Here is a 12,646-nt window from a genome sequence, read left to right on the forward strand (position 1 = left end):
AAAGAAAAGGACATTTCGAGAAACGTGTATAATGATTGTCTTATTATTTTCCGGCAAAAGAACTTGTGGTTCACAAGAACCACAAGGCAAAAAACGCAAAAAGTCGTGTATATAAAGAAGTTTCTTAGATTACCAAAATACTGAAACTCATGAATAAAAATCTTAATTGAGAAACAGATTAACATTACCAAATGCGTGTATTTTGAGCGTTTTTTCACATTCTTAGCAAAACCCCAAATAGCATGCGAAACTAGCTTTAGTGTGAAAAAAAACTGACATTACCAGAAGTGTCTTTTCAGTGTTTTTGAGCGTGATAGGCAATAAAGCACTAAAAAGCAGGTCAATCATATTACATTGAAATAAAACCAACTTTTACCAAGAACTTGCCTTGAAGTGTTTTTCAGCTCCTTACATAACAAATCGCTAAAACGCATTAAAAAAAACACTCCTTTATGGAGAAGCAGAATAACATTACCAGAAACAAGTGTTTTTGATTGTTTTTTATCATGTTAGCTATAAAAACACTTAAATACATGCAAAGATCTCTATATTTGGGAAATGTGTATTATGAATGTTTTTAAGTTCCTTAAGCACCAAGACGTTAAAACCTACAAAAAACACTCTTTATAGAGAAAAAAATAAAAAAATAGCATTTTTATTTTATTTGTTATTGATGTTCATAGGTACCAAGATGCCAAAATTCTGCCAAAATTCAGGGAAATTATGTGGAAAAAAGAACATTATCGAAAAGATAATTTTACCTTTTTTCGAAGTTATGTACCAAACCATAAAGTGTATGCAAAGCCACCAAATATTTGGGAAAATTTAACGACTTTACAAGAAACCTTTTGAGTGTTTTTTTGCATGTTAGGCACCAAAACGATAGATAATATGAAAGTCACTCTATATGGAAATCCAAAACAAAATTAATGAAAACGTGTCTTTTAAAAGATTTACGTAGAAACACGCTAAAACGGATGCAAACCAACCAATATGAAAAAATAGAATAATATTACTAGAAAACTATATTTTGTGTGTTTTTGATCTTGTTACATAAAAAAAAAAACGCAAAAATGGATGCAAAGCACTGTACGAGTATATTAGGAAAAAAAAAAGGACATAACGAGAAACGTGTATAATGAGTGTTTTATAGTTTCACCAGAATCACAAGGCAAAAAACGCAAAAACTCGTATGTGTGGAGAAGTTTCCAAGATACCAAAATGCTCAAACTCATGAATAACATTCTTAATCAAGAAACAGAGCAACCTTACTGAATGCGTGTATTTTGAGTGTTTTTTTTTATATTCTTAGTTACCAGAATCCCAAATTCCATGCGAAACTAGCTTTATATAGGAAAAAAATGACATTACCAGAAAAGTGTCTTTGAGTGTTTTTGAACGTGTTAGGCAATAAAGCACTAAAAACAGAGAAATCACATTACATGGGAATAAAACCAACTTTCACGAAGAACTTGCCTTTTAGTGTTTTTGACACGCATTTAGTAAGGTTGATCTGTTTCTCAATTAAGAGTGTTATTCATGAGTTTCAACATTTTGGTATCTAGGAAACTACTCCATATACACGATTTTTTGCGTTTTTTGCCTTTTGTTTTTATGAACTATAAAACATTCATTATACATTTTTCTCGCAATGTCCCTTTCTTTCCCAATATAGAGTGCTTTGTATCAATTTTTTTTGTAAGTAACAATCTCAAAAACAATCAAAATATACATTTTTGGTAATGTTTTCTGCTTCTTGATATTGGTTGGTTTGCATGAATTTTAGCGTTTTTCTACGTAAAACACTGAGAAGACACATTTTCAGTAATTTTCTTTTGGATTCCCACATAGAGTGAGTTCCTTATTTTTTATCTTTTTGGTGCCTAACAAGCTGAAAAAACACTCAAAAGACAGATTTTTGGTAAGGTCCATAATTTCCTCATATGAGAGGCTTTGCATGTCTTTTTAGTGTTTTTTGAGCGTGTTATGCAATAAAGCACTAAAAGCCAGGGCAATCACATTAAATGGGAATAAAACCAAATTTTACCAAGAACATGTCTTTAAGTGTTTTTCAGCTCCTTATATACCAAAACGCTAAAACGCATGCAAAATACATTTTATGGAGAAACAGAAAAACATTACCAAATACATACATTTTGAGTGTTTTTGATCATGTTATTTATAAAAACGCTTAAATACATGGAAAGAACCTTATATTTGGGAAACGAAAGGACATTACGAAAAACATGTATTATGAGTGTTTTTTTAAGTTCCTTCAGTACCAAAAAAGCTAAAACCCACAAATAACACTTTTTTAGAAAAAACAAATTAATAAATAAAAAAAAAATGTGATTTTTTTTTTCATCTTCATAGGTACCGAATTACCAAAATTCTGCCAAAATTCAGGGAATTTATGTGGAAAAAAGAACATTATCATGAAAGTTATTTATAGCATTTTTTTCGGATTGTTATTTACCAAAGCCTAAAGTGCATGCAAAGCCACGAATATAGGAAAGTTAAAAGACTTTACCAGAAACCTGTCTTTTCAGTGTTTTTCTGCATGTTAGGCACCAATACGATAAATAATATGAAAATCAGTCAATATGCGAATCCAAAACAAAATTACTGAAAATGTGTCTTCAGTGTTTTACGTAGAAAAACGCTAAAGCGGATGCAAACCATCCTATATGAAGAAATAGAATAACATTACCAAAAAGATATAAGGCAATAAACGCAAAAACTCGTGTATATAGAGAAATTTTTACATACCAAAATGATGAAATGCATGAATAACACTTTTAATCGATAAACAGAACTACCTTACCAAATTGTGTATTTTGAGTGTTTTTCACATTCTTAGTTACGAAAATGCCAAATTACATGCGAAACTAGCTTCATGTGGGAAAAAAAATATGACATTACCAGAAAAGTGTCTTTTGAGTGTTTTTGAGCATGATATGCAATAAATCACTAAAAAGCAGAACAATTACATTACATGGGAATAAAACCAACTTTTACGAAGAATTTGGCTTTAAGTGTTTTTTATCCCCTTATATACCAAACCGCTAAAACACATGCATAACAAACTTTATGGAGAAACAGAATAACATTACCAATAACATGTATTTTGAGTGTTTTTGATCATGTTATCTATAAAAACGCTTAAATACATGCAAAGAACATTATGTTTGGAAAACAAAAAAGGACATTACGAGAAACGTGTATTATGTGTTTTTATAAGTTCCTTAAGTACCAAAAAGCTAAAACCCACAAATAACACTCTTTATTTAGAAAAAAAATAAATAAAATAAAATAAAATAAATATGATTTTTATTTTTATTTTTTATTATTCATTTTCATAGGTACCGAGATGCCAAAATTCTGGGAAAATTCAGGGCAATTATGTGATAAAAGAATATTATCAAAAAAGTTAATTTCAGCTTCTTTTGTAAACCAACCAATATCAAGAAATAGAAAAACGTTACCAAAAAGGTATATTTTGAGTGTTTTTGAGCTTTTTACCCACAAAAACGCGAAAATTGATGCAAAGCACTCTATATTGGGAAAGAAGAGGACATTGCAAGAAAAGTGTATAATGAGTGTTTTATTATTCAAAACAACCACAAAGCAAACAACGCAAAAACTCGCGTATATGGAGAGATTTCCTAGATACCAAAATGCTGAAACTCATGAATAACACTCTTAATTGAGAAACAGAACAACCTTACTAAATGCGTGGATTTTAAGTGCTTTTCACATTCTTAGTTACCAAAAACCCCAAATTACATGCGAAAATAGCTTTGTGGGGAAAAAAAATGAATTTACCAGAAAAGTCTTTTGAGTGTTTTTTTTTTAGCATGATAGGTAATAAACCACTCGAAAGCAGGGCAATCACATTACATTGGAATAAAATAATTTTTTACCAAGAACTTGCCATAAGTGTTTTTGAGCTCCTTATATAGAAAACTGCTAAAACGCATGCAAAACACACTTTATAGAGAAACAGAATAACATTACCAAAACTTCGTATTTTGAGTGTTTTTGATCATGTTATCTATAAAAACGCTTAAATACATGCAAAGAACCTTTTGTTTGAGAAACGAAAGGACATTACGAGAAACGTGTATTATGAGTGTTTTTAAGTTCCTTAAGTACCAAAAAGATAAATCCCACAAATAACACTCTTCATTGAGAAAAAAAAATAAATAAATAAATAAAAAAAAAAAAAATAGGATTTCTTTTTTTTTATTTATCTTCATAGGTACCGAGATGCCAAAATTCTGGTAAAAATTCAGGGTAATTATATGACAAAAGAATATTATCAAAAAAGTTAATTTTAGCTTTTTTTTCGTATTGTTATGTACCAAACACTAAAGTGCATGCAAAACCTCCTATATGAGGAAATTAAACGACCTTATCAGAAATCTTTCTTTTGAGTGTTGTTCAGCATGTTAGGCGCCAAAACAATAAATAATAAGGAACTCACTCTATATGGGAATTCAAAACAAAATTACTGAAAACGTGTCTTCTCAGTGTTTTACGTAGAAAAACGCTAAAACGGATGCAAACAAAGCAATATAATGAAATAGAAAAACATTACCAAAAAGGTATATTTTGAGTGTTTTCAGCTTGTTACCTATACAAAAAAACACGAAAATTGATGCAAAGCACTCTATAATGGGAAAGAAAAGGACATTAAAAGAAAAGTGTATAATGAGTGTTTAATAGTCCAAAAGAACCACAAGTCAAAAAATGCAAAAACTAGTGTATATGAAGAAGTTTCGTAGATACCAAAATGCTGAAACTCATGAACAACACTCTTAATTGAGAAAGAGAACAATCTTACTAAAAGTGTGTATTTTGAGTGCTGCGAAACCAGCTTTATGTGGGAAAAAAATAACATTACCAGAAAAATGTCTGTTGAGTGTTTTTGAGCATGTTAGGTAATAAAGCACTAAAAAGAAGAGCAATGACATTACATTGGAATAAAACCAATTTTTAATAAGAACTTGCTTAAAAGTGTTTTTGAGCTCCTTATATACCAAAACACTAAAACGCATGCAAAATACACTTTATTGTGAAACAGAATAACATTACAAAAAACATGTATTTTGAGTGTTTTTGATCAAGTTACCAATAAAAACGCTTAAATACATGCAAAGAACCCTATTTTTGGGAAACATAAGGACATTACGAGAAACGTGTATTATGAGTGTTTTTAAGTTCATTAAGTACGAAAAAGCTAAAAGCCACAAATTACACTCTTTATTGAGAAAAAAATAAATAAAGAAATAAAATAAATACGATATTATTTTTCATTCTTATTCATATTCACAGGTAACGGGGTGCCAAAATTCGGTCAAAGTTCAGGAAATTATATGAAATAAGAACATTATCAAAAAAGTTAAATTTAGCTTTATTTTCGGACTGTCATGTACCAAACCCCTAAAGTGCATGCAAAGCCACCGATATGGGGAAATTAAACATCTTTGCCAGAAAACTGTCTTATGAGTGTTTTTCAGCATGTTAAGAACCAACACAATAAAACCCAAGGAAGTCAATCTATATGGGAAACCAACAAACAATTACTGAAAACGTGTCTTTTCGGAGTTTTACGTACAATAACGCTAAAACGGATGCAAACCAACCAAAATGAAGAAATAGAATAATATTACCAAAAAGGTATATTTTGAGTGTTTTTGAAATTGTTACCTACAAAAAACGCGAAAATTGATGGAAAGCACTCTATATTGGTAAGCAAAAGGACATTACGAGAAACGTGTATAATGAGTGTTTTATAGTTTCACAAGAACCACAAGGGAAAAAACGCAAAAACTCGTGTATATAAAGAAGTTTCTTACATTTAAAAATGCTGAAACTCATGAATAACACTTTTAATTGAGAAACAGAACTATCTTACCAAATGTGAATATTTTGAGTGTTTTTCACATTCTTAGTTACGAAAATCCGAAATTACAAGTGAAATTAGTTTTATGTGGGAAAAAAATGACATTACCAGAAAAGTGTCTTGTAAGTGTTTTAGAGCGTGATATACAACAAAGCACTAAAAAGCAGAACACTCACATTACGTGGGAATAAAACCAACTTTTACCAAAAATATGCCTTTAAGTGTTTTTAACTCCTTATATAACAAAACGCTAAAACGCATGCAAAACACCCTTTATGGAGAAACAAAAAAACATTACCAAAAGCATGAATTTTAAGTGTTTTTGATCATGTTACCTATAAAAACGCTTAAATATATGCAAAGAACCCTATGTTTGTGAAACGAAAGGATATTTCAAAAATTGTGTATTAAGAGAGTTTTTAGGTTCCTTAAGTACCAAAAAGCTAAAACACACAAATAACACTCTTTATAAAGAAAAAAATAAAATGAATACAAAATTTTTTTTTTGTTATTCATCTTCATAGGTACCGATATGCAAAAATTCTGGCAAAATTCAGGGAAATTAGGTAAAGAAAAAAAAATCATAAAAAAAAATAATTTTAGCTTTTTTCCGGAGTTATGTACCAAACCCTAAAGTGCATACAAAGCACTATATGGGAAAATTACACGATTTTACCAGAAACCTGTACCAGAATTAATTTCAACAAAATTACTGAAAACGAGTCTTTTCAGAGATTTACGAAGAAAAAAGCTGAAATGGATGCAAACGAACCAATATGAAGAAATAGAATAACATTACCAAAAAGATATATTTTGAGTGTTTTTAAGCTTGTTACCTACAAAAAATGCAAAAATGGATGGAAAACACTCTATATTAGGAAACAAAAGAACATTACGAGAAACGTGTATAATTAGTGTTTTATAGTTACACAAGAACCATAAGGCAACAAACGCAAAAACTTGTGTATATAGAGAAGTTTCTTACATACAAAAATGATGAAATGCATGAATAACACTTTTAATCGAGAAACAGAACTACTCTACCAAATTGTGTATTTTGAGTGTTTTTCACATTCATAGTTATGAAATTGCCAAATTACATGCTAAACTAGCTTTTTGTGTTAAAAAAATGACATTACCAGAAAAATGTCTTTTGAGTGTTTTTGAGCGTGATGCAACAAAGCACTAAAAAGCAGAACAATCACATTACTTGGGAATAAAACCTACTTTTACGAAGAACTTGCCTCTAAGTGTTTTTTAACTCCTTACATACCAAAACGCTAAAACGCATGTAAAACACCCTATATGGAGAAACAGAATAACATTACCAAAAATATGTATTGTGAGTGTGTGTGAGTGAGTGAGTGTGAGAGAGAAATTACTCGAATTTACCAGAAACCTGTCTTTTGAGTGTTTTTATTTCAGCAATTTCAACAATATTACTGAAAACGTGTCTTTTCAGTGATTTATGTAGAAAAACGCTAAAACGGATGCAAACCAACCAATATGAAGAAATAGAATAACAATACCAAAAAGATATATTTTGATGTGTTTTTGAGCTTGTTACCAACAAAAAATTTCGAAAATGGATGAAACGCACTCTATATTAGGAAAGAAAAAGGCATTACAAGAAATGTGTATAATGAGTTTTTTATAGTTTCACAAGAACCACAAGGCAAAAAACTAAAAAACTCGTGTACATAAAGAAATTTCTTACATACCAAAATGCTGAAACTCATGAATAACACTTTTGATTGAGAAACAGAACTATCTTACCAAATGTGTGTATTAGAGAAGTTTCTTACATACCAAAATGCTGAAGCTCATAAATAACACTTTTAATTAAGAAACAGAAGTGTTTTTCACATTTTTAGTTAACAAAACCCCAAATTCCATGCGGGAAAAAAATAATATTACCAGAAAATGTCTTTCGAGTTTTTTGAGAGTGTTAGGCAATAAACCACTAAAAAGCAGGGCAATCACATTACATGGGAATAAAACCAACTTTTACCAAGAACTTGCTTTTAGGTGTTTTTGAGCTCATTATATACCAAAACGCTAAAATGCATGCAAAACACCTTCTAATGACAAAAAGAATAACATTACCAAAAACATGTATGTAAATACATGCAAAGAACCTTATGTTTGGGAAACGAAAGGACATTACGAGAAATATGTATTATGAGTGTTTTTAAGTTCCTTAAGTACCAAAAAGCTAAAACCCAAAAATAACACTCTTTATTTAGAAAAAAAACTAAATAAATAAAAAATAAAAAAAATAGGATTTTTTTTTTTTTTGCTAATCATCTTCATAGATACCGAGATGCCAACATTCTGGGGAAATTCTGAGCTATTATAGAATAAAAGAAAATTATCAAAAAAGTTAATTTTAGTTTTTTTTTGGACTGGTATATACCAAACCCTAAAGTGCATGCAAACCCTCCTATATGAGGAAATTAAACGACATTAAAAGAAATCTGTATTTTGAGTGTTTTTCAGAATGTTAGGCACCAAAAAGATAAATAAATAAGGAACTCACTTTATATGGGAATCCAAAACAAAATTACTGAAAACGTGTCTTTCCAGTGTTTTACGTAGAAAAACGCTAAAATGGATGCAAACCAACCAATATCAAGACATAAAAAAAAACATTATCAAAAAGGTATATTTTGAGTGTTTTTGGGCTTGTTACAAAAAAATTGCTAAAATTGATACAAAGCACTCTATATTGGGAAACAGAGGGACATTGCGAGAAAAGTGTATAATGAGTGTATTATAGTTCAAAAGAACAACAAGGCAAAAAACGCAAAAACACCTGTATATGGAAAAGTTTCCTAGATACCAAAATGATGAAACTCATGAATAACACTCTTAATTGAGAAACAGAACAACCTTACCAAATTCGTGTGTTTTGAGTGTTTTTCATATTCTTAGTTACTAAAAACGCAAATTCCATGCGAAACCAGATTTATATGGGAAAATATGACATTTCTAGAAAAATGTTTTTTGAATGTTTTTGAGCGTGATAGGCAATAAAGCACTAAAAAGCAGGGCAATCACTTTTCATTGGAATAAAACCAATTTTTGTCAAGAACTTGCCTTTAAATGTTTTTGAGCTCCTTATATACCAAACCGCTAAAACGCATGCAAAACAAACTTTATGGAGAAACAGAATCACATTACCAAAAACATGTAATTTGGGTGTTTTTTTTATCATGTTATCTATAAAAAACGCTTAAATACATGTAAAGAACATTATGTTTGGGAAACAAAAGGAAATTACGAAAAACGTATATTATGAGTGTTTTTTTTTTGTTCCTTAAGTACCAAAAAGCTAAAACTCACAAATAACACTCTTTATTTAAAAAAAAAAAATAGGAATTTTTTATTTTCATCTTCATAGGTACCGAGATGCCAAAATTCTGGGAAAATTCAGGAAAATTTTATGAACCAAAGAATATTATGAAAAAAAGTTAATTTAAGCTTTTTTTTTCGGACTGTTATGTACCAAACCCTAAAGTGCATGCAAAGCCTCCTATATGAGAAAATTAAACGACCTTACCTGTCTTTTGAGTGTTTTTCAGCATGTTAGGCACTAAAACGATAAATGATAAGGAACTCACTCTATATGGGAATCCAAAACAAAATTACTGAAAAAGTATCTTCTCAGTGTTTTACGTAGAAAAACGCAAAAACTCTTGTATATAAAGAAGTTTCTTAGATACCAAAATGCTGAAACTCATGAATAATAATCTTAATTGAGAAACAGAACAACCTTAGCAAATGCCTGTATTTTGAGTATTTTTCATATTTCTAGTTAGCAATACCCAAAATAGCATGCGAAACTAGCTTTATGAGGGAAAAAATGACATTACCAGAAGTGTGTTTTAGTTGTTTTTCAGCGTGTTAGGCAATGAAGTAGTAAAAAGCAGGGCAATCACATTACATAGGAATAAAACCAATTTTTACCAAGAACTTGCCAACATGTGTTTTTGAGCTCCTCACATACCAAACCGCTAAAACGCATGGAAAACAAACTTTTTGGAGAAACAGAATAACATTACCAAAAACATATATTTTGAGTGTTTTTGATAATGTTATCTATAAAAACGCTTAAATACATGCAAAGAACCTAATGTTTGGGAAACGTAAGGACATTACGAGAAACGTGTATTATGGGTGTTTTTAAGTTCCTTTACTACTAAAAAGCTAAAACCCACAAATAACACTCGTTATTAAAAAAAAATAATAATAAAAAAAAATAAATAAAAGGACTTTTTTTTTTTGTTATTCACCTTCATAGGTACCGAGATGCCAAAATTCTGGGAAAAATTAGGGCAATTATATGATAAGAGATTATTATCAAAAAAGTTGATATTAGCTTTTTTTCGGACTGTTAAGTACCAAACACTAAAGTGCATGCAAAGCCTCCTATATGAGGAAATTAAACGACCTTACTAGAAATCTGTGTTTTGAGTGTTTTTCAGCATGTTAGGCACCAAAACGATCAATAATAAGGAACTCACTCTATATGGCAAACCAAAACAAAATTACTGAAAACGTGTCTTCTTAGTGTTTTACGTAGAAAAACGCTAAAAAGGATGCAAACCAACTAATATCAAAAAGTAGAAAAACATTACCAAAAAGATATATTTTGAGTGTTTTTGAGCTTGTTACCTATAAAAAAACGCGAAAATTGATAAAAAAACACTTTATATTGGGAAACAAAAGGATATTGCGAGAAAAGTGTATAATTAATGTTTTATAGTTCAAAAGAACCAAAAGGCAAAAAACACAAAAACTCGTGTATATGGAGAAGTTTCCTAGATACCAAAATGCTGAAACTCATGAATAACATTCTTAATTGAGAAACAGAACAACTTTACTAAATGCGTGTATTTTGAGTGCTTTTCACATTCTTAGTTACCAAAATCCCAAATTGCATGCGAAACCAGCTTTATGTGGGAAAAAATGACATTACCAGAAAAGTGTCTATTGAGTGTTTTTGAGCGTGATAAGGAATAGAGCACTAAAAAGCAGGGGAATCACTTTACATGGCAATAAAATAAATTTTTACATAGAACTTGCCTTTAAGTGTTTTCAGCTCCTTCTATACCAAAACGCTAAAACGCATGCAAAACACACTTTATGGAGAGAGAATAACATTACCAAAAACATACATTTTGCATGTTTTTGGCAAAATTTGGGCAAAATTCAGGAAATTATGAGTCATTTATCAAAAAAGTTAATTTTAGCTTTTTTTTTCGTACTGTTATGTACCAAACCCGAAAGTGCATGCAAAGCCACTTATATAGCGAAATTAAACGTCTCTGCCAGAAAACTGTCTTATGAGTATTTTTCAGCTTGTTAGGCACCATAACGGTAAATAACATGCATCACTCTATATGGGAATCTAAAACAAAATTACTGAAAACGTGTCTTTTCGGTGTTTTACGTAGAAAAACGCTTAAACGGATGCAAACCAACCAATAAGAAAAAATAAAATAACATTACCAAAAAGGTACATTTTGAGATTTTTTGAGCTTGTTACATACAAAAAAACGCGACAATGGATGCAAAGCACTCCCTATTGGGAAACAAAAGGACATTACGAGAAACGTGTATAATGAGTGTCTTATTATTTTTGAGCAAAAGAACTTGTGGTTCACAAGAACTACAAGGCAAAAAACGCAAAAATTCGTGTATATAAAGAAGTTTCTTAGATACCAATATGCTGAAACTCATGAATAACAATATTAATTGAGAAACAGAACAACCTTACCAAATGCGTGTATTTTGAGTGTTTTTCACATTCTTAGCAAAACCCCAAATAGCACGCGAATCTATGTTGGAAAAAAAATGACATTACCAGAAGTGTCTTTTGAGTGTTTTTGAGCGTTTTAGGCAATAAATTATATAAAAAAAAAAACAGGGCAATCACATTACATGGCAATAAAACCAACTTTTACGAAGAACTTGCCTTGAAGTGTTTTTGACCTCCTTACAAACCAAATATCTAAAACGCATGCAAAAAAACCCTTAATGGAGAAGCAGAATAACATTACTAAAAACATGTTTTAAGTCCTTTTGATCATGTTATCTATAAAAACACTTAAATACATGCAAAGAATCCTATGTTTGGGAAACGAAAGGACATCACGAGAAATGTGTATTAGGACCGTTTTTAAGTTCCTTAAGTAACAAAACGTTAAAACCCACAAATAACACTCTTTATAGAGAAAAAAATAAATAAAAAAATAACTTTTTTTGTATATTGATTTTCATAGGTACCAAGATGCCAAAATTCTGCCAAAATTCAGGGAATTTATGTGGAAAAAAGAACATTATCAAAAAAGTTAATTATAGCTCTTTTGCGGATTTTTATGTTCCAAACTCTAAAGTGCATGCCACCTATATAAGGAAGTTAAACGACTTTACCAGAAACCTGTCTTTTCAGTGTTTTTCAGCATGTTAGGCACCAAAACGATAAATAATATGGAAGTCAGTCAATATGTGAATCCAAAACAAAATTACTGAAAACGTGTCTTTTCAGTGTTTTACGTAGAAAAACGCTAAAACGGATGCAAACCAACAAATATGAAGAAATAGAATAACATTACCAAAAAAGTTTTTTTAGCTTTTTACCTACAAAAAACGCGCAAATGGACACTCTATATTGGGAAGCAAAAGGACATTACGAGAAACGTGTATAATGAGTGTTTTATAGTTTCACAACAA

This window comes from Scylla paramamosain, chromosome 26 (genome assembly GCF_035594125.1).
Source record: "Scylla paramamosain isolate STU-SP2022 chromosome 26, ASM3559412v1, whole genome shotgun sequence".
Taxonomy (NCBI): domain Eukaryota; kingdom Metazoa; phylum Arthropoda; class Malacostraca; order Decapoda; family Portunidae; genus Scylla; species Scylla paramamosain.